The sequence below is a fragment of the Notamacropus eugenii genome, chromosome X (genome assembly GCF_028372415.1).
Source record: "Notamacropus eugenii isolate mMacEug1 chromosome X, mMacEug1.pri_v2, whole genome shotgun sequence".
Classification (NCBI taxonomy): Eukaryota; Metazoa; Chordata; class Mammalia; order Diprotodontia; family Macropodidae; genus Notamacropus; species Notamacropus eugenii.
In genome coordinates this window covers 86,873,698-86,894,742 of record NC_092879.1, presented here as the reverse complement: position 1 = coordinate 86,894,742, position 21,045 = coordinate 86,873,698, and the positions used below count along the sequence as shown (strand labels likewise).

Sequence of the window (21,045 nt, the reverse complement as noted above, 5' to 3'; positions counted from 1 at the left end):
AAAAGGAATACAGTCTAAATGCCAGAATTCCTAATTTGTCCTTTTTCTTTCCATAGCGATTTTGCTGAATTGTTTTCCCATGGTGAGAGAAGTAATGGTGATACAAGGTCAGTGTCTTAGTGGAAGGTAACCTCTCCATAACTCACCTGAAATGCATTCAGAACGGGTAACGTCAGAGAATATTTTATAAAACAGTACAAATGGGCAGCAAGTTCAAAGTTCAGTTTTCATACACTTACACATGTGCACAATTTCTAAAGGACAATGTGAAACAGTTCTTAAAACCAACCAAAACTTAAATAATGTGATCATTCAGCTTATCATAAAAAGCTCAATATTCCATAAAATCTTACATAAATAAGATGAAGAGCTTGAATAACCATATTGCTCAAAAATGCAATTGTCCTATAAATAGCCTTAAGCACTATGCTTAGGATAGTAAGCCATTTCATCTCTTACACTCAGGAGGAAGCTAATGTAGTCACCTGGGGCTATAAAAGAAAAATCTCCTCTGGCAAGTTCTTTCTTTGTCTCTAGTACTGTATATCTAATTGTATATCTAAATTACAATAATGACCTCAAACTGCAGGTTACACAATTCTCAATTAATAACCTTTGAAGATAAGAAGCTATTTTCCCCCTTGATGCTTGAAGAAACAGGAATCAGCTGGGAAACTATATCCTTTTAATGTGGACAGAGTTAATTCAGTTGTTTATAAATGGTAAGGCATCCCATTTACCATAATTACCAAAGAAAACACTTCTACTCTATGTAATTTGTTAGAGAACAACTTCTTATTAAAGTTTAACCAACTTTATTATTCTTCAAAACACATAAAATGCAGTGAATAATAAGTTCTGCCTACTACCACTTGCCAATATAGAACCATGGGACCATAAGTCTAGATCTGAAAAGGACCTCAGAGCCCATTGAGTCTGACCCTCTGTACTACAGTTAAGGAAAACAAGGGCCAACCATGTATCCAAGACCACAAAGCCAGTAAGCCTCAGTGTGGGGATCTGAATCTAGATCCTCTAACTCCAGAGACAGTAGGTTTTCTACTATAGCAGCTACCTCCTCTCAATGGCTTCATCTTCAGACTGAAATGAACTTCCAGTTACTTGTGAACTGATGACTTAGCATGGAAAGGATTGGGTCAATGAACAACTGACCATGTGGGGATCAAATCTATTTCATTGTTTTTTATCTTAACAGACAAAAATACTGGATTTCAACCTGAAAACTCAAATTTATTTTATCCCTTATACATCCCACTCTGCTTTCATCCCAGGCAATTTAAGTAGTAGCTTCTTGAGAGCAGGTATTTTGCATGTTTATCTTTTTACATATAAAATACAAGTATAACAGTTCCTTTTACATTTGACAGGACAACAAATGCATTATACAGACACTACACAACATATACTTTTGGCATTTTATCAAGTTGCTGTAGGGTATGATTGTGGGAAACATTAAAGTCCATAGTGACCAAAAAAAAAAAAGCAAAAAAAAAACAACTCAGACTTCAAGATCCCAATGAATAGATCTCAAAAAGAGATCCAAAAAAAAAAACAATATGAGGGAGTGAAATTTGCCATTCTCCTATATTATTATTATTGTTGGCATTAGTATTATTCTAGGAGTAGAAATGATTTTCAATTCTTGCTTTGTAGTATGCCTGATTGTCTCCAATTATATCTAGGGACATCATAAAACTCTCTCTCCAAATCCTCTCAAAGTGTCATATTTTAATTTACTTCAAATTTTAAAATAAACATATTCCAGCCAGCATGTTTAGGAGTCAAGGAACACAGGATCAATCTCAAAAATTCAGATGATGGGGTACCAGGAAAGAAAAAAAAGAGAATCCACTGTACCACAGCCAATCTTTGATAAATATTCCACCCAGAAATTTACATGACCAGGAACAGATTATTCCTTAGTCCTTATCATCTAAACAGTGAAATACAAATTTTACAAAAATAAATGTGAGTCGAATCACAGTTTTATTGACGAAACTTTGCAAAGCAAATGTATAGAAGAAGCTTCAGTAGAGAATGGATAATTTATCTGATCTTCCTACTTTCTCTTTTTAAAAAAATTAAGATTCCTAGTTATAATAAATAGATTTTTAAGGTATAATGACATAAAGAAAAATCTAAATGAACAAGGGGTTTTAGGTGAATGTCTTTTATTTCCATTTAATAAGTATGATCATGCTGTGTGGCACAGCTAGCAAGACAGAGCTACTATTACACAAATTGAGTATCCCCAAGATTTGCAATATTAAGGCTTAATATGGAAAATAGAAAAATAAGGGACCTTTTCTACAAAGGAATCTAACCAGTGCTTTTGTTTCTGCATTAGCAATTATTTTTGAATTTCTGATAAAAGAGCATAAAAATTGCTTTATTTTTGTAAAATTGGAGCAATCAAAGTTGTTCTCATTCCCCACCCCCCCAAGTATAGTATCATATTATATAGATGAATAAGAATATTCTTTTTGATGGAAAAATAGCTACTAGTAAACTAGACAACTATGTTGGAACATAAAAGCTAGAAAATTCCAAAATAACATAAAATTATTATAAAGTTTCAGGGTAGTCTGTGTAGGGAGTATAGAAATGTTTATAGAGATGAGGGAATCCTAATACCACAAATCTTAACTATGGCAGTTTTTTCCCCTGATGTTGCTTGGCAAAGATTTGGAGCAGAAACACCTAGCTTTCTGTCAAGTACTCCAATAAGGATGAAGAGAGAACACCAGATAGAGTGTCAAGAACTTGAAAAAGAAACTACATTAAGTGCATTTTTCCAGCCAAGGCTAACACAATGAGTCAATCAAAAGCCTGCAGGGACAACAGGCAAAAAAGGTCAGCCCAAGAGAGAAATGCACAGAAACCTTTCCAAAAATAAGCCATCAGTGTACTAGGGAAAATAGGATGGAGCTTACATCTGAGTAAAAGGGAACATTAGAATACTGGCAAAATAGATGTAAAGCGGGAAATTAAATGGAAAGCAAAAAAGAATAAAAACCTGGGATGAGGAATGGGGTAAGGAGGCAAGAAGAAGTACAGAGAGGAAACAAGCTGTTTGATTTCAATATCACAAAGCAAATTTCCTCTCTTATATCACCTTCTTATTGGTAAAGACGAGTGTGGAAGCAAAGAGTATGAAATAGTTCAAGAGGAATGGATTGAAAGGAGTATACATTTAATATTCATAACACTGAAAAATGAGTGGAATGGACACATAAAGTAAAAAAGTACAGCAAATTGCATTAGAAAATAGAATCCAACAAAATATTGCTTACAAGAAACTCAAAAATTCAAACAGTTAAAAAGGGGGTTCAGTGCTTCAGTAAAACTCAAAAAGGTAGAAGTAGCAATTATGATTTTGGATAAAACTACAATAAAGGGAGACAAAACAGAAGGAGAGAAGAGAAATTTGTGCTTCAAGACATCAAAGATAATGAATTGACATTAATATCATATATAATATATATATTGCCTAATAGCATAATATATACTTAAAGCACTATAAGGAGAATTATAAGGAAAAATAGGAAGTAAAACTACAAGAGTGGAAGAACATAATGTACTCCTTTGAAACAGAGATAAATATAACTAAGATAAACAAGAAAGAAGTTAAGGATCTTTATAGAACTTCAGAAAAATTTAAGACAGATTTCTGGTAATTAGTGAACATGAAAAGAAAGGAATATACATAATTTATATATTAACTGCTCAAAAAGTAAGGCAAGAAGGCCTCTTCAAAAAATGTAGAAAATCAGAAATTTTAACCATACCATTTACTGATCACAATGCAATAAAATTACATTCAATACATATATTTCCTATAGAGGAAATTTTTTTTAAAAAGTATTTGGATACTAAATAACATAATCCTAAAACCTGTTGGGTCAAAGAATAAATTTTAGAAACCAACAAAAATTTCATTAAATATAATAACAATAATGAAATGACATCCCAAAATACATTGGTTACAGCAAAAGTAGTTCTTTTTTTTTTTCTGAAAATACTAGGTTTTATTCACACCCCAGTGGTAAACAATAATCTTAATAGGATGACTAAGTTTCTTTGTAGATCACTATGTCACATTAAAATACAAAAATCCATAAACAAGCAGACAGTTAACGAACATTAGATGTGGTCTTACTGGAAATTCTTAACCGTATACTAGTCTCTTCTCAAATCAAATTTCAAAATGCTTTGTCTCCTAGTTAGTACAAGTCACTGCATTTCTCTAACAAAGTAATGAAGGCACAGCTAGTGCAAGCAGACTTAAACCCATTCAACTACTGGGCTGAAAAAATACTTTGGTTGGTTCTTCAGAAGGATTTCTTTTTTCTAAACCAATATTGGTCTCACATAACAGTTTGGATAATTTTCGCAGCTGCAGTCTAATAGCTACATGACAAAAGACTTCACAAGAACCAAACTATGTAGCAATGGACATGCGTTAGGGGATTCACTGCATTCTACATATCCGGCAGAAATTATACTATTAAAATGCTAGGTAGAACGAACCTATAGTTTGAACTGGTTCTTAAACGTTCATTTTTTCTTTTTTTCCTTTTTTAACAAAAATTGTTTACTTGATTCTACCAAGAAAATACAAAACATAAGGCTGTAAAAGTAACTACTAGTTGTGTTTAGGCTGGGACAGTGCAGTAATCCTCAAGGCCACAGCACACACGGCTCACTGCTGCTTGCACTCGGCTGGGTTTGGATCTTTCTTCGGATCATATTCTGGATCATTTTCCTCATCAGCTTCTTCTTCCCCTTCCTCATCATCAGCCTCTTCACCTTCTTCATCATAATCATCATCATCATCTTCAATAGCTTCTCCTGTGAAGTATAACACTGATCTCGGGACTATGCGCTCACGTAAAAAGTGACCAATTTCAAAGTCTGCTGCAAGGATAGCTTCTGCATCATCATCCAGGTCTCCACTCTCAGGAACTTCAGGAGGAGAAAAGAAATTGAAGAAAGAATCATTGGAAACTGTTTTTGTCACAGTTCGAACAGTCCCACGTCCCTTGTGTTTCTGTTTCTTCTTAATAGTTTTCAAAGTGACATTTTTCCCTTTTTTCCAATCTACCTGACACCCTGTGCAACTCATAATTTCTGGTCCATCAAAGGAGAAGGGATCAGAATCATCTGGCTCTGACCGCATGCGATATGTCTTTGTCAACATCTCATTTGTAAAATATTCATTGGATTCAAAGTGAAATTCTAATGTAAAACTCATAGGTTGGCCAGCATCTGAGAACTTCACTTTAATATCTTTCAAATGCTTCAGAATAGGTTCATCATGTTCCTGAACCATATCACTGAGCAAATCAACATTTTTAAAAATAATCAGCCAAAATTCTGGAATTCCTTTAGGGTCTTCTTTCTCTTCATCTTTTTTCTCCTCTTCAAGCTTAGCCTTCTCTTTCATTTCCTCTGAAATCTCTTCATCATCATCTGGTTTCCATTCACATTCTTCCTCTGTAGGTTCATAAACTGCATTGATAATTTCACTTCTCTTATCAAAAAGTGGCTGGTAAAGAACAGCATACTTTCTTTCAAGAGCATGAACTTCCTCATAGAACTTGGCTTCTATGTGTGCACATTTCACCTGAAGGTTTTTGAGGGCATTCACATGTCGCTTAACTACTTTTGGCAAGCTCTCAATGTATCCAGTTGATGTTCCTACTAAACCATCCAATCTTTCTTGAAGAGCTGCAAGAATCTGAGGATTCTGCATCATCTGAACAGTCAACTGCCGAGCTTTGCTGTTGGCATCTTCACCAGTTTCTTCTTCTTCCACTTCTTCTACATCTTCCATATCTTGTTGGTCGAGTTCAGCTTCTTTATTGTCAATGTCCGCCATGTTGCAAGAATTCTGAATATTTGAGATCCGCGACTGCTGCAGGGACCAGGCGGCCAGAGCTGCACAGGCTGTGACTCAGGGCGGCGGGAGGAGACGAAGGAGGCGGAGGAGGAGGAGAAGGAGGCGGCGCCCCGAGCAGATGGCGCTAAAAAGCAGCAAAAGTAGTTCTGAGGGAGAAAGTTATATCTCTAAATGCTCTAATTAACAACAACCAAAGAACAAATCAATGATTTGAGCATGCAACAAAAAAAAAAAATCTAAAGAGCAAATCAAGAATCTCATATAAACAACAAAGTAGAAATCTTAAAAATTAAGAAGACAGGTGGAGCCAAGACTGCGAAGTAACAGCACGAACTTTCTAGAGCACTCCCGCCAAGCCCAGTCAAATACCTGTAAAAAATAACTCTAAAATTCTGGAGCTGCAGAACCCATAGAACGATGAAGTGAAGCAAATCTCCAGCTGAAGAGATCCTGGAAGTGTTGATGTTGGGGTGCTGTACCCCAAAACACTGACACTCCAGGTCTTGCTCGAAGGAATTCAACATAAGCCTTCTTAAAGCCAAAGAAAAAGTTTATTAAAGATTCGCCATATTGGGTTGACTCTTAAGGAGCTTAAGCATTTCTAACGCTTATATTAACAAGCAGGCCAGACAGAATCTCAGCTAGACAGTCTGAGCTGGACTGAATCTGAGAGCCTTCATGGAGGTGAGATGGAATTTAAATAAAGAAAAGACTGAGGGAAGAATCCAGGTGTCACCAAGTAGTATGGGGTTCCAGGGATGGTCTTGATAGATTAAACCCAGGGACAGTCCTGATGGGACTGGCTGGTAATAGGATCAGAGGGAGGAATATCAAAAGAATGCTAAATAGAAGATAGGGAGTATCTGGGCTGGGAGAAATGGAAGGGGAATCCAAGGAGTCCCCTCTCAAGGCCAGACTTTCCAGGGCCCTTCAGACAAATGGAACAAAAGCCTTCCTGATCCAAGAGAAAAAGGTCTTGGTTTGGGCTTGTACCTCATTATTCCCCCTCCAACAGATGGAACCCAAATTCTTTTGTGGTAAGGGGCGAAAGTCTCAGCTTCTAAAACTGCTTCCTGCTGGCAAGGGGTGTAGAGCTGGCCCTGACACAATGGGTCCTATTCAAGGGGTCAGACTCCAGAACCTGGGTGGTGCCGGGTCCCGTGGGCTGGAGACCTTGGATTCAGTTGCAGGTTGGTATAGAGCCTGGGCCGTCATCTGGAAGTTGATGGCTTGCACCCTGAAAAAGACAAATCTGGCAAGGAATTTAAGAAAGCAATAAGAATAGGGGCAAGTATAGAACAAAGCCAGGAACCATGGGAACCATGAAGAAGATTTGGGGGCACAGTTATTATGGTCTATTTGGGTGCCCCAAGGATCACATTAAGCTCCCAGTTGAGAGGGGTATCTTTAAGAGATCCATAAGAGTACTGTAACTAGAAGGAGCTGTGGCATTGTGCCTTAAACCTACTAGGAGAGTAGGGGGAAGGATGTGGTCAAAGGTGCTCCCTTGGAACACATGTAAAGTTCCAGATACACTTGTAAGCAAGGTGTTGAGATGGAAAGAGTAGCCCATAGAGGGGTGGCCAACATAAAAGGGGTGGCATAAACCTCTGAGGAAATCGTACTAGGGAGGGAAACTTTCTCAAAAGTCGACTTCCCCGCTGCCTGAGTTTCCCAGTTTGACCAAGGAGTTATCCTCCCACTTTCAGAGACCAAGTGTATTTAAAGTATCAGGGGGGAGGAGAAAAAGGGTTAACACTATCATTGGCAATTCAAAAGGAAACAGTTTCAAAAGAGAGAGAGAAGTAAAAAGAAAAAAAATATTTTTCCTGGAGAGGATTAAAGAAGACTGTGGCAAGGCCAAAACATAGAAGGGCATGTTTGATAGGGCAGTTTTTTTTTCTGTCAGATATTCTCTTTCTTTCCAGATTGCTCCATGGGCATACAGAACAAGGAAAACATATTTTGAGTAAATAAAAACATCAACTGGCCTGGGGTCAGGTACTAAGGAATGGGTTACGACTCCCAAAGCCTGTCTTCTCCTTTCATCAACATACAGAGTGAAAAGTTTTTCTAAATTGGGCAGGGCTAGTGCTGGGGTGGTGGGCAAATTAGTTTCCAGAGTCTCAAAAGCTTTAGCCTGGTCTGAGTCAGTGACCTGAGTAGGGTCATAAAGGGGTTTAGCAATAAAACCAAAATTAGGAATCCAGAGCTGACAAAATCCAGTCATGCCTAAAAACACTCGAATTTGTTTCATAGTGGCTGGAATAGGGATAGACAGGATGGTCTTTTTTCTCTCAAAGGTTACCCACCATCTGAGAGAAATGCCACAAGCTACTCAAACAAAATGTGACTGTACCAGGTGGAGATCTTCCACTGGAACAGCTGAGAGGATGATTCTAGCTTCTGCCTAGGATGGGATCCTCCTGGCTCAGTTTCCCCACTGTGCTCCTTTGAAAAGGAATGCTTCCCACCTGAGTATTCCTGAGCTTGCCAATGAGGTGGAATTGATATTATATGTTTGCAGAACTGTGATGTTCTATCTAGTCATGTCCTTGATTTTCATTTTTATGGCAAATTTCTGTAATCAAAGCAAATGGTCAGTCTGAATGGGTAGTTATTCTATACCCAAGTTGGGTAAATTAGTACTCCTGCATAGCCATGCGAAAGATTCAATCCCTGGAGTAGAACATTCTTTCTGAATGATATGGAAATAATTAGACAAAGGGAAAAGAAATTTGTGAAATGAAGGTACAACAATGTTGAATCATCATCCCATAGAGTAAGGCTGGGATATATCCAAGATACAATACTACATTAAAGCGTGTGTTTAAGATCTGCATTATTCAGCCTAAGATTATATTCCTTTTTATAACCTTAGATAACTTAATAAATGGGTATTTGGCCTAGTCACCTGCCTGTTACTAGATATATGTCTGTATCGAGCAGCTAGGTGGTGCAATGGATAGAGCACCAGTGCAGGAGTCAGGAGCACCTGAGTTCAAATCTCACCTCAGATACTTGACACTCACTAGCTGTATGATCTTGGGCAAGTCACTCAACCCCAGTTACCTCATCCTGGGTCATCTCCAGTCATCCTGATGAATATCTGGTCACTGGATTCAGATGGCTCTGGAGGAGAAGTAAGGCTGGTGACCTCACTCAAAACAAAGTCAAGTACAAGTCATGTCATCATTTCTCTGATGGCATGGTCTTCATCAACGAAGGAGGAACACACACACATACAGAGTGAGAGGTGGGTGTGAGTTCATGGCCCAGATACTTTATGGACTGGTATGCTATCTGGACTTTGTTCAAAGAGACCCTATAGCCTCGAATGACCAAGAAATTAAGGGCTTCTGTGGCAGCAGCCAAAGAACCCGCCTGGGTGGGGTTACAAATAAAAATATCATACACATACTGAATTAAGCTGGTACCTGCTAGTTTCAGGTCCTTTAAATCCTTTCCCAAAGCCTGGCCAAATAAATGAGGGTTATCTCTAAACCCCTGGGGCCAGACTATCCACATTAGCTGACATGGACTTGATTCCCCAGGAAGAGGACATTCAAAGACCAAAATAAATTGTGAGTATTCTCCATTAGGCTTTTTTGCAGGAAGGATTGCATGGACATAAACAAGGGACAAGGATTTTATACTTAAGGAATTTTTCAATTAAAGATTGTAGTTCTTCCCAGGTCTCAGGCTTAATCAGATACTGGTCGAGATGGGGGAATACTTTAGGGTCTGGGAGGCTAACAATGGCTGGGGTGGCAGAAGTAGCTCCCCCTGGAATTCCTGGATCCCAAACAATAGGCTCAACTGTCTCCCACACTTTCAAGCAAGCACGGGGAGATCTGGTTAACAGAAGCAAAAGGGAGATCAGAGAAAACTGACTACCCAATTTCACCATCAGGTCCCTTCCCAACAAGGGGACACAGCCAGAGGAGGGCATAAGGAAGGAGTGTTTAAACAACAGATCCTCAGCTAGGCTGGGGAGGGGGTATGTCTGGAGACTTCCCTTAGTTTTCCCTTTGATGCCTATGACTCGAGGGGTCACTGGGGAGGTAGGGCTACAGTGATTAGTTAAAACAGAGAACTTAGGCATATTAAAGTGGTACCTTACCTTCAGTCTCGATTTTTGCCCTGGGCTTGGCGAGAGAGGTGGAGAAAGTGGGAGCGCTGCCAGTACCCAGGCTTTCCTGTCGTTCTGTGTCTTGAGAAGACTAGAAGACAGGGTACTGGGGGGCAGCTCCACCACTTTTCCAACCTGAGGGACAATCCTTCCTCCAATATCCCTCCTGGTCACACAGGCACGATTCCACAGGCATCAGTTCCTGGGGTTCCCTCTGGGGGGTCCCTGAAGGAGCACTCCTTGAACCCGTGACCCTCATTGTGGCATCACAAGCAGGTTTCCCCACTGCCCAAGTAGCCGCACTTCTTCCAAGGGGGTGCCCTGGAGGAGTACTTCCTGGGTCTTTTCCTGGCCATGGCAGCAGCCAAGAATTCAACATGCTCCCTGTCTCTGGCCCTTCCCCTGCATTCTATTTCCTCTGCTACAACTAGGCTTCTGTTTTTAAAGACTCCAAAGGCTGTCTCCAGTAATTGGGCCTAAGGTGTTTTGGGGTCCCACTGTCAATTTCTGCAGTTTCCTTCTAATATCTGGGGCAGACTGATTAATAAAATACATGCTAAGGATTGCTGTCCCTTCTATGGAGTCAGGATCCAAATTTGGATGCTTTTTAATAGCTTCTACTAGCCAGTCTTAGAAAAAGGGCAGGGTTTTCCTTTTCTCCTTGAGTAATTTCCATAACTTTTTGAAAATTTACTGGTTTATGAAATGCAGATTTTAGACCTTTTAAGAGGCAAATTACCATATGGTCTCTTTTTCCTCTGTCCTCACTCTTTTGATAATCCCATCCAGGGTCAATAAGGAGAATAGCCGCTGCTCCTGGGGTGTATTTTGTGGGATCATCGCTAGCCAAACGATCCCCAAACTTTTGGGCATGTTCCCAAATTCTCCCCTTCTCCTCAACGGTACAACAGGCAGAGGAAAAAATATGCAGATCATTCCAAGAAAGTTCAAATTGTAGGGATATGTCCCTAAAACCCTCAGTAAACTTAGTGGGGTCTTTGGAGTATCTCCCTAGTTTCTCTTTAATCTGCATGAGGTCTGAGATGGAGAATGGGGCACGCATTCCAATAGTCCCACTAGAGGCAGACACATCCTTAAGGGGAAAAAGCCTTGAAGGCTCCTTTAGAGAGAAAGTCTCACTTCTTGCGAGGGAGGGATGCTGGGGAATGCTGGCTGAACTGGATTGGGCTGCAAGGTCAAGGGATCAGGCTGGTAGAGGAAAAGATCAGCTGGTACCTGAGGAAGCAAAGGGGTGAGAGGGGGAGATACCCCAGAGACTGCCGTGGGAGTGAGGCCTGAGTCTTGAGTGTATGTCACCTCAGGGAGAAGGGCTGCAGAGGGAGGCACGTCGGCAAGACCCATGGCTGGGAACTGAGTAGGGGTCTCCGAGGGGGGAGGCGCCAAGGGAGCAGATACAGGGTAGGAGACGTGGAAGGCAAATGAGGCAGGAATCGAGGGGGGTTGAGGTAGAGGAAAAGGGAAGGGAAATCAAGGGAAAAAAAGGGGTCATCAAGGAGGAGGAAGCATGGGAAACTAGAAGGGTTGAGGGAGGTTGGGGAGCAGCAGGAAGGGCTGGGGGAGACTGGGGTGGGGATAGGATTTGGGATGGTGGGAATGGACGTTGGGATGTACAGGGGGCTGAAACCCCGGGGTCATAAAATGGGGGTCATTCAAAACATCCAATTCACCACCATTGCCCCTTTCTGGGGTGGCTCTGGCGACAAGCATCTTACAATCTTTTCTGAGAATGGGATCCAGAGAGAGCTTGATGAAGGTCATTATGTAAGGTATTTCTATCCATTTTCCTTTTCTGGTGACAATGTAATTCTAACTGTAAAAGAGCATTATATTGTAAGGTCCCAAAAATGGGCCATACTTCGTGTCCTCCAGGTGATACTGAGGACAAACTGTGTTGCAAAAGAACACCAATCTTTTCTTTTTAAATTCTTTGGGGAAGCTGAATTTCTTCCAGTTTTGTAAAAGACAATACAAAATTGAATTCTGGAGGATTGAAGAGGACTGACCCATTAGAGGCATGGCGCTGGAAGTCCCTCCCTTCATAAAGGAGGATGTGGGAGTAAGCCTTGATGAAAAAAAAAAAAAGTAACTGACGTTTCCCTAATTCCTTAGCGTAAAGGGAATTCAGAGGGTTGGGCATACACTTCCTTGTAGGGCATCTGTCCTTCTGCCTAGGTCCATGGCTTCCAACATAAACACTGGATCAACAACCTGAGAGCATCTGGCAGAGTGCAAGACAGCCTTCTAGCTGCCTGACTTGCTGGAAACTGAGGTCAGGTCTGAAAACCCCTTCCAAGGTGTTTGGAGAGCGAGATGGGTACAGGGAGAGGGGGAGGCTTACATATCTTCCAGTCTTGGCAGAAGAACTTGAGATTAGCAGTTCCTTTAGATCAGGGAACCAAAATGTTGAGGTTAGGGTGCTGTATCCCAAAATGCCAACACGCTGGGTCCTGCTTGAATGAATTCGACACAAGCCTTCTTAAAGTCAAAGGAAAACAAAGTTTATTAAAGATTTGCCATATTGGGTTGAAGCTTAAGGAGCCTGAGCATTTGTAACACTTGTATTAACAAGCAGGCCAGATAGAATCTCAGCTAGACAGAGTTTGAGCTGGACTGAATCTGAGAGCCTTCATGGAGGTGAGATGGAACTTAAATACAGAAAAGACTGAGGGAAGAATCCAGGTGTCACCAAGTAGTCTGGGGTTCCAGGGATGGTCTTGATAGATTAAAGCCAGGGACAATCCTGATGAGACTGGCTGGTAATAGGATCAGAGGGAGGAATATCAAAAGAATGCTAAATAGAAGATAGGGAGTATCTGGGCTGGGAGAAATGGAAGGGGAATCCAAGGAGTCCCCCCCACCCCCCCACCCCGCCAAGGTCAGACTTTCCAGGGGCCCTTCAGACAAATGGGACAAAAGCCCTTCTAATCCAAGAGAAAAAGGTCTTGGCTTGGACTTGTACCTCATCATAAGGTAACTAAAATTGAACTGTTTACATTGCTACATGGAAAGATAATATTTGTAACTCTTGAGACTTTTCTCAGTATTTAGGTAGTTGGAGGGATTATATACATATAGACAGAGGGCACAGGGTGAGTTGAATAAGAAGGCATGATATCTAAAAAAGTAAAATTAAGGGGTGAATGAGGAATATATTGGGAGGAGAAAAGAAGAAATGGAATGGGACAAATATCTCTCACATAAAAGAGGCAAAAAAAGTTTTTTCAATGGAGGGGAAAAGGGAGGAGGTGAGAGGGAAAAAGTGAGGCTTACTCTCATCACATTTTGCTTAAGGAGGGAATAACATGCACACTCAATTTGGTATGAAAATCTACCTTACACCACAGGAAAGTAGAGAAGGAGATAAGTGAGGTATGTGGGGGGGATGATAGAAGGGAGGGCAAATGGGAGGAGAGAGTAATTAGAAGTAAACACTTTTGAGGAGGGATAAGATCAAAAGAGAGGATAAAATAAATGGGGGGCAGGATAGGATGGAGGGAAATATAGTCAGTCTTTCACAATATGTCTTTTATGGAAGTCTTTTGTATAACTATACATGTATAACCTATATTGAATTGTTTGCCTTCTCAGTGGGGATGGGTGGGAAAGGAGGAAGGGAGAGAAGTTGGAACTCAAAGTTTTAAAAAACAAATGTTAAAAATTGTTTTTACATGCAACTGGGAAATAAGAAATATAGGTAATGGGGTACAGAAATATATCTTGACCTACAAGAAATTAGAGGAGATGGGGATAAGGGAAGGGAGGGGTGTGACAGAAGGGAGGGCAGACTGGGGGAAGGGGTAATTAGAATGCAGGGTATCTTGGGGTGGGGGAGGGGAGAGATGGGGAGAAAATTTGGAACTCAAAATCTTGTGGAAATAAATGCTGAAAACTAAAAATAAATAAGTAAATTTAAAAAATTAAGAAGAGATTGATAACACTGAAAACAAAAAAGGCCACTGAACTGATGCCTAAAAGCAAGAGCTGTTCTTTTGAAAAATTTAAAAATTAGCTAATCTGATTTTCAAGAGAAAGAGAAAATCAAATTGCTGATATCAAAAAATTAAAAAGAATTCATAGCAACTGAAAAATAAAGGAAATTATCAAAAAGTATTTTTCACAATTACATGCTAACAAAATGTAACTTAGAGAAAACATCAATATTTTTAAATATAAAATAATCAGATTTACAAAGGAAGAAATAGTCTATGTAAATAATCCTGTATAAGAAAAAGAACTGAACATTCCATAGACAAATTCTCAAGAAAAAATATCCAAGACCAGATGAATTGACAATGAATTATATTCAACATTCAAAAGGCAATTAATTTCAATTTTAGATAAACTGATTGCAATAGTAAGAAAAGATAGCACTGAAAGCACTCTATGTCTACCTATAGTACAAATATGGTATTAAGACCTAAATCAGGGAGAGACAAAGCAGGAAGAAAAAATGTTAGTCAATATCTGTAATGAACATCTATGCAAAAATGTTAAATGCAATATCAGCAAGTAGGCTACAAGAACATATCAGAAAGATTAGATGCAATGACCAGGTTTAGTTTATATCAGGAATTCAGGGTATATTCAACACAAGACTATAAATATAATAAATCATGTGAATAATAGAAATATTAAAACCATAATAACAGCAATAAATGCTTTAAAAAGGCTTTTGACAAAAATCAAACTTGTTTCTTTTTAAAACTCTGGAAAGCATTGGAATAAATGGACCTTTCATTAACATAGTAAATAATATCTAAATCCAAGTGTAAATATTGTAAAGTAATATAGAAAATTTTGAGGTCTTAACAGTGGGAACAAGGTCCTAATTAATTCAAGTACCTTCCCTCTAAAAACATCTGCAATTTCAATTTATGTTGTATATATCTTGTTTGGACACAGTTGTTTTGATGCTGTCTGCTCTATTAGATGCTCTATTGATGCTGTCTGCTCCTTGAAGGCAGGGACAGTTTTCGCTTTTCTTGGTATCCCTAGCATTTAGTAAAATGCTAATACCATATAAATGCTTGTTGACTTGACTTGATTAAAGGAGAGATGGGCATTATCAACCCTACTATTTAACATAGTTCTAGAAATACTAGTTATAGCAATAAGATATGAAAAAGAAATCAAGGGAATAAACAAAAGCAAAGAGAAAACCAAATTGTCACTTTTGAAGCAGACAATATAATTGATATAGAAAACCCTAGAGTCAACCAAAAAATCAGTCAAAACAATAAATTGACAAAGTTGCTGGACATTAAATAAATCCACACAAATCATCAGGATTCTTGTATGTCATCAACAAAACTGCTAAGAACTAGAAAAAGCTTCATTCAAAATAAGCACAGGAACATTAAATTATTTGGGAGTATATTTACCAAAATGAAAGGAACTATATGAATTCCACTTTATAATAATAATTTTAGAAAGACAGACAAATAACAGAATCATTAATTACTCACAGGTAGAGTCAATATAATAAAAATGACAATATTGCCTAAATTAATTTACTTGTTCCTGTGCTGTACCCATCAAATCATCAAAAGAATATTTTACAAAACTAGAAAAATAATAAAATTCATGCAGAGGATCAAAAGATCAGGGTAATGAAAAAAAAATTGGAAAAGAAGGGGGAGAAGAGTGTTTATTGGTACCAGATCTCAAATTAGCTACAAAGCAGTAATCACTGAAACTATCAGGAGGGGGTTAAAAAATTTTTAAAGCTCATCAGTAAAGACTCAGTATATGACAAAAACTGCTGAGAAACTCAGAAGCAGTCTGGCAGAAACTAGATTTAGATCAGGGGTTCTAACCCTAGGGTCTAGGAACTTGTTTCTTTTTATATATATATTCACCAATTCTGCAGCTTATTTTATAGATGAGGAAACTGAGGCAAAGACAGTTAAGTGACTTACCCAGGGTCACTCAGCTAGTAAGTGTCTGAGACTGGATTTGATGAATCTTCCTGACTCTAAACCCAGTGCTCTATTCACTATACCACTTAGCTGTCCTATATTTAGACTATGTTATTTCAATAACTGGTTTTCTTTGTAATCCTATTTATTTTATTTTCTGCAGTTACTGTAAAGCAGTGATTATTCAAATGATTTCATACTGATTTAAAAAACAGAAAGGTTGATTAGCAAAACTTATTAGGTTCACAATATATAGAAGCAAACAAATATGTTAGCGTAGTGTCCAATAAACACAAAGAGTCCAGTTACTTGGAAAGACACACTCCGTGACAAAAACTCCTGGGAAAATTGTACAGCAGTCAGGTAGAGATTAAGTTCATACTAACACTTCATACCAGATGCTGAGATAAACTTCAAATGGATACATGATCTAGATATAAAAGGTCACATCATAAATAAATTAGAGGAACAAGGAAGTATTTATCTTTCATATCTACAGATAAAGGAAGAGTTTATAGCTAAAGCCACAGCGAGAATCACCCATGATAAAATGGCTAATTCTGATGATACAAAATTCTTCAAGTTCTGCACAAATTTAATGCAATTAAAATTAAAAGGGAAACAAGTAAATAGGAAAAAGTTATAGGATTTTCTCCAATAAAGGTCTCACACTGAAGATATATGTGGAACTGATACAAATTTATAAAACTAAGAGTCAAAGGATATGAGCAAGCAACTTGCAAAGGAAGAAAGCCAAGTTATCAACAACCATATAAAAAATATATTAAATCACTTATAACTGGAGAAATGCAAATGAAAGCAGCCTTGAGGTTCTACCTCACTCCTATCAGACTAACAAAGATGATAAAAGGAGGTAAATGAGAAATGGTAGATGGGAGTGTGGGACAAAAGCTACACTAAAGAGTACACTGTTGGTAGAGCTATGAATTGGTCCAGCCACTCTGAAATTAAGCTCTAAAAATTACTGAACTGAAAAGACCTTTTGATCCAGTGATGACACTACTAGGTCTATACCCTAAAGACATCAAAGAAGGAAGAAAAGGTCCTATACATACAAAAATATTTATAGCATGTAAAAATAAATTTATTAAAAAAAATAAAACCAGCTGTGTATAACAGAGTTTCATACACAATCATCTTTTTGCATTCTACAGTTTATCAATGGAACTTTTCTTTTGTTGCTCAAAGGATAGAACTTAAAAAATAATATTTAAAAAAGAAAATGAACGGAAGTATAATTTAAAAACACTACGCTACTTTCTGCCCAGAATTATCAATACAAAACCCTCCTTCCACTCACTCACTCCAATAGCTCTCCTTCCTTTTCTTAGAGGGCAGTAAGTTAGGTTCATAAGGCTAGATATATAAGCCTCACTGGTCTGACTCAGTTCCGGTTGTGAAAGGAATGTATTAGCTAACTGAGTGGGTGATTCAAGTAAGTCCTAAAGAATACTGAGACATTTGGAATCATCCAGTCACTATTAGGTTAGGTGGAAACAGCTAGGCAGGGGATGGGGAACCTCTGGCCTGGAGACCATATGTCTAGGTCCTCAAGTGTGGCCCTTTGACTGAATCCAAATGTCACAAAACAAAATCTCCTTAATAAAAGGATTGTTTTGTAAAACTTGGACTCAGTCAAAAGGCCACACCCAAAGACATAGTAAACCGCATATGACCTTGAGGCCACGGGTTTCCCACCTCTGAGTTGGTCTAATCAGAGTGTAAGGGGAAAATATGTCTTTTCTGCTTAGGCATATACTACTTTTCAGACATGCTGCTACTGGCTGAGTCAAAGAGTTTCTAAGGGGAACGTGGCCAGGAGATTCTTAAGCAGAAATTTCAGAGCCCAACAAAAAGCAATATCTGAACCTAGAAGCCTTACAGGTTACAAATCAACCTTGCAATTAACAATGTAAGAATAGTAACAGAAATAATGAAGATGATGATGATGAGTGAAATAATAAAGAGAATGTGGATAGTTATGATAATAGTGGTGTAGAAGACAGAGTCTTAGTATTAAAAGGATCTTCAGCTATAATTCAATCCGACTCAGGATTTGAGGACCAGAGTAAGCTTCTCTTCTGCACATCACTGGGATTTCTTACTCATGTTCCAGGGGGAGGGTGGGGAAGCATTTCTGCTTGTGGAAAGTAAAATGAGGAAAGGAAGAAGAGAGGGCCAGAGAAAAGACAAGAGGGAAGGGGAAAGCCTGGGGAATGAAGACCATGGGAAAGTTGAGATGGTTTGTTTATGGGGTGGAGAGAGAACTGGAGGGAGAATCAATGGATTTTTTGAGTTCAAACGAGAGAACCAACAGGCTGTGGTCCACTATCCTGCATCTTCCAAGAACCAGAAACTTCTGAAGCTCATTCACTTGCCATTCACCATGGCCATAAGAAATGGGGTCCCAGGGCTTCAAAAGTAAAAGGAAGACAGTGATTTCCAGGATGACACCTTACCTGCCAGCAGCTGACAAATGATATTCTCCTGTATCCAGGATCCATCCATTAACTAACTTGAGGAGAAGGTCTTCATAGATTTGTTCCTGAAAGTGATGACCTCAATTAATAATAGAATTTACTAATAAAAAAATGGCTTTGAGGTTGAATTTACTAGAAGTACATTTATGAGACTGATAATACCTGGAATGTGACATGGTGGCTACCAAAATCCACTAATTTTTCAAAACTGCATATTACATGAAAAGAGAATTTCAGCAGCTAAATCAATACTGTGTGGCACAGCAAGCAAAACTCTAGAGATGTTATCAGGAAAATTTGGGTTTGAATACTGTCTCCCCTATTTACCAGCTGTGTGAGCCCAGGAGAGTCATTTAAATTCTCTAGGTTTCAGCTACAAAATGAAGGGGTTGTACTTAGAGATTTCCAAGGTCCTTTAGAGCAATGTTTCCAAATGCAAGTAGAAATGGATTCCTGTTTACTACAGTATTAATTTAGAAAACCACAAATTAACATTATTTTGTACTGTATTGCATTTTTACCTATTTTGTTAAATAGGTTCCAACTGAAAATGTTAATCTACTTCCAGGTCACTCAGGTTGCAACACTCCCAAGTGCAGTCAGAAAATAAAATACAATACATTTATAATATCATATTTTAAAACAAAGTAAATATGTCACCACCAGGAATCCTGATGTACAGATTAGTGGCCTCCATTGCTATTTGAATTTGACAGTATTGCTTTAGAGCTCTATGTCTACTCCCTACTGTGTGATCCTGACAAACAGAATTTCAATATTTCATTAGACAAATTAAATTAGACAAGAGAAGTTTGTTTCATAGAAATCAGTCATGAAAAACTAAACATAACACAACTATACTAAAACTAAATACGACATAAACAGAAGTATCAGCATATGTGGGCTACTTGACAGTTACCATGTGTTTCGACGGATTTCAAGTATGTCTTCTTATGAGTGCTTCCCATAGACCTATTGCAGGGTGCCAGGTAGAACTGAGAACTGCAACTGTGACATTCTCAGGCATTGTATTGAGTTGCCATGATCTTATCCCAGGATTAAAGGAAGTTTTAGGTGGAGTCCTAGAATGCAATGCAAATTCGAGGAGAAGGAGCTATATGTAGAACATATCCAGGTCCATTTGGGGTTGGGCCTTCACCTTCATGGGAGTACCTTATGGGAAAAAAAATTCAAAATCTAATATTCCATAAATCTAACAGATTTACACTGGAGAATGAGACCTGAATAAGCATTCAAAGAAGCAATGGGGCAGACATTTCTTATACTTCTAGACAGTGACAAGTATCATGGTACAGAGGATAAAGTTGGAGTAATCACTAAGCTACCAGGAAAAGGGATTTTCCCCAAAATGTAAGGAGGCTTTCAATTCTTAAATATTACAGAAAGAAACAACTGAGTATTGAGCTACAAAAAGCAATTAGTTAAAAAAGTAAGAATTTTCCATTCCCTCAAACCCCACCACCACATCAGGTGAGCTTCTCTTTCTCCTCATCACCATCCTGCTCCTTCATCCAACTTGTCTAAAACAGAGAGAGAGGGAAAGAGAGGGAGAGAGGAGGGGGGGGGGAGAGAGAGAATACAAACTCCAACAGAAGTATTTATTATTCTGGGGTTTCTGGGGCCATCTCCACAACTGAAATGATTACATGTTTTTGAGCTACTTGCTCCAAGCGTGAAAAATCCAAATTACAGCTCTGGATATAAGGACCACTGACTTAGTCTCAGAAAGACCTACCACATATTAGATGAACATGAATAAATAAATTAGCCTCCTGGTATCCCAGGCAACCCTCTCAAAACATGTTACAATAGAGTTACTTATCTACCATCAAGTGGGACCAGTGTATTAATGAGATTTTAAAAAACTTACACTATTTCAATCCATCACCTTGACAACATTTTTCATTTTCATTTCATTTCATTCATCAAACAATTTTAATGAACAAGGTTCGTATGAAAATTCCTGCTGTCCTATACAGAAATCCTCATTTTATCCTCATAAAATATTGTGAATGAGTGCTATTATCTTCATTTTACAACTAAAAAACCTGAGAACAAGAAAGATTAAGTGAACTGCCCAAAGTCACATCCCAGGCAGAATTAGAACTCAGGTCTTCCTGACTTCAAGCCCAGGGATCTATTCACTATGCTAGGTAGCTAGATTTCACAGTGGATAAGAGTGCTGAACTTGGGGATCAGATCAGGAAGACTGAATTCAAATCCTGCCTCAGACACATACTAATTGCGTAACCCTTGACAACTTACTTAACCTCTTTCACCTTCAGTTCCCTCACCTGTAAAATAGGGATGACAGCAGCACTTACCTCACCAGGTTGGTTCTATTAGGATAGGAAAATCATTTCATCTAAAGTTGGTATCTTTGCCAGCAACTAGTACTGTTACCTGTATACAATGTGACCTTAATATTTACTGTACTGAATTGAGAGTTAACTCAAGAACAAACACTGTAATAATGCAACTTAAAAGTGGAAGAAAATGTTTGAAAAGTGATCTTGCCACACCAGGAAG

At 38.6% G+C, this 21,045-nt stretch overlaps 1 pseudogene; it reads right to left on the bottom strand.

Moving 5' to 3' along the window:
- Positions 1-4,022: 4,022 nt before the first annotated feature.
- On the bottom strand, positions 4,023-5,982 carry LOC140516053 (nucleosome assembly protein 1-like 1 pseudogene; annotated as a pseudogene).
- Between the last annotated feature and the right edge of the window lie 15,063 nt (positions 5,983-21,045).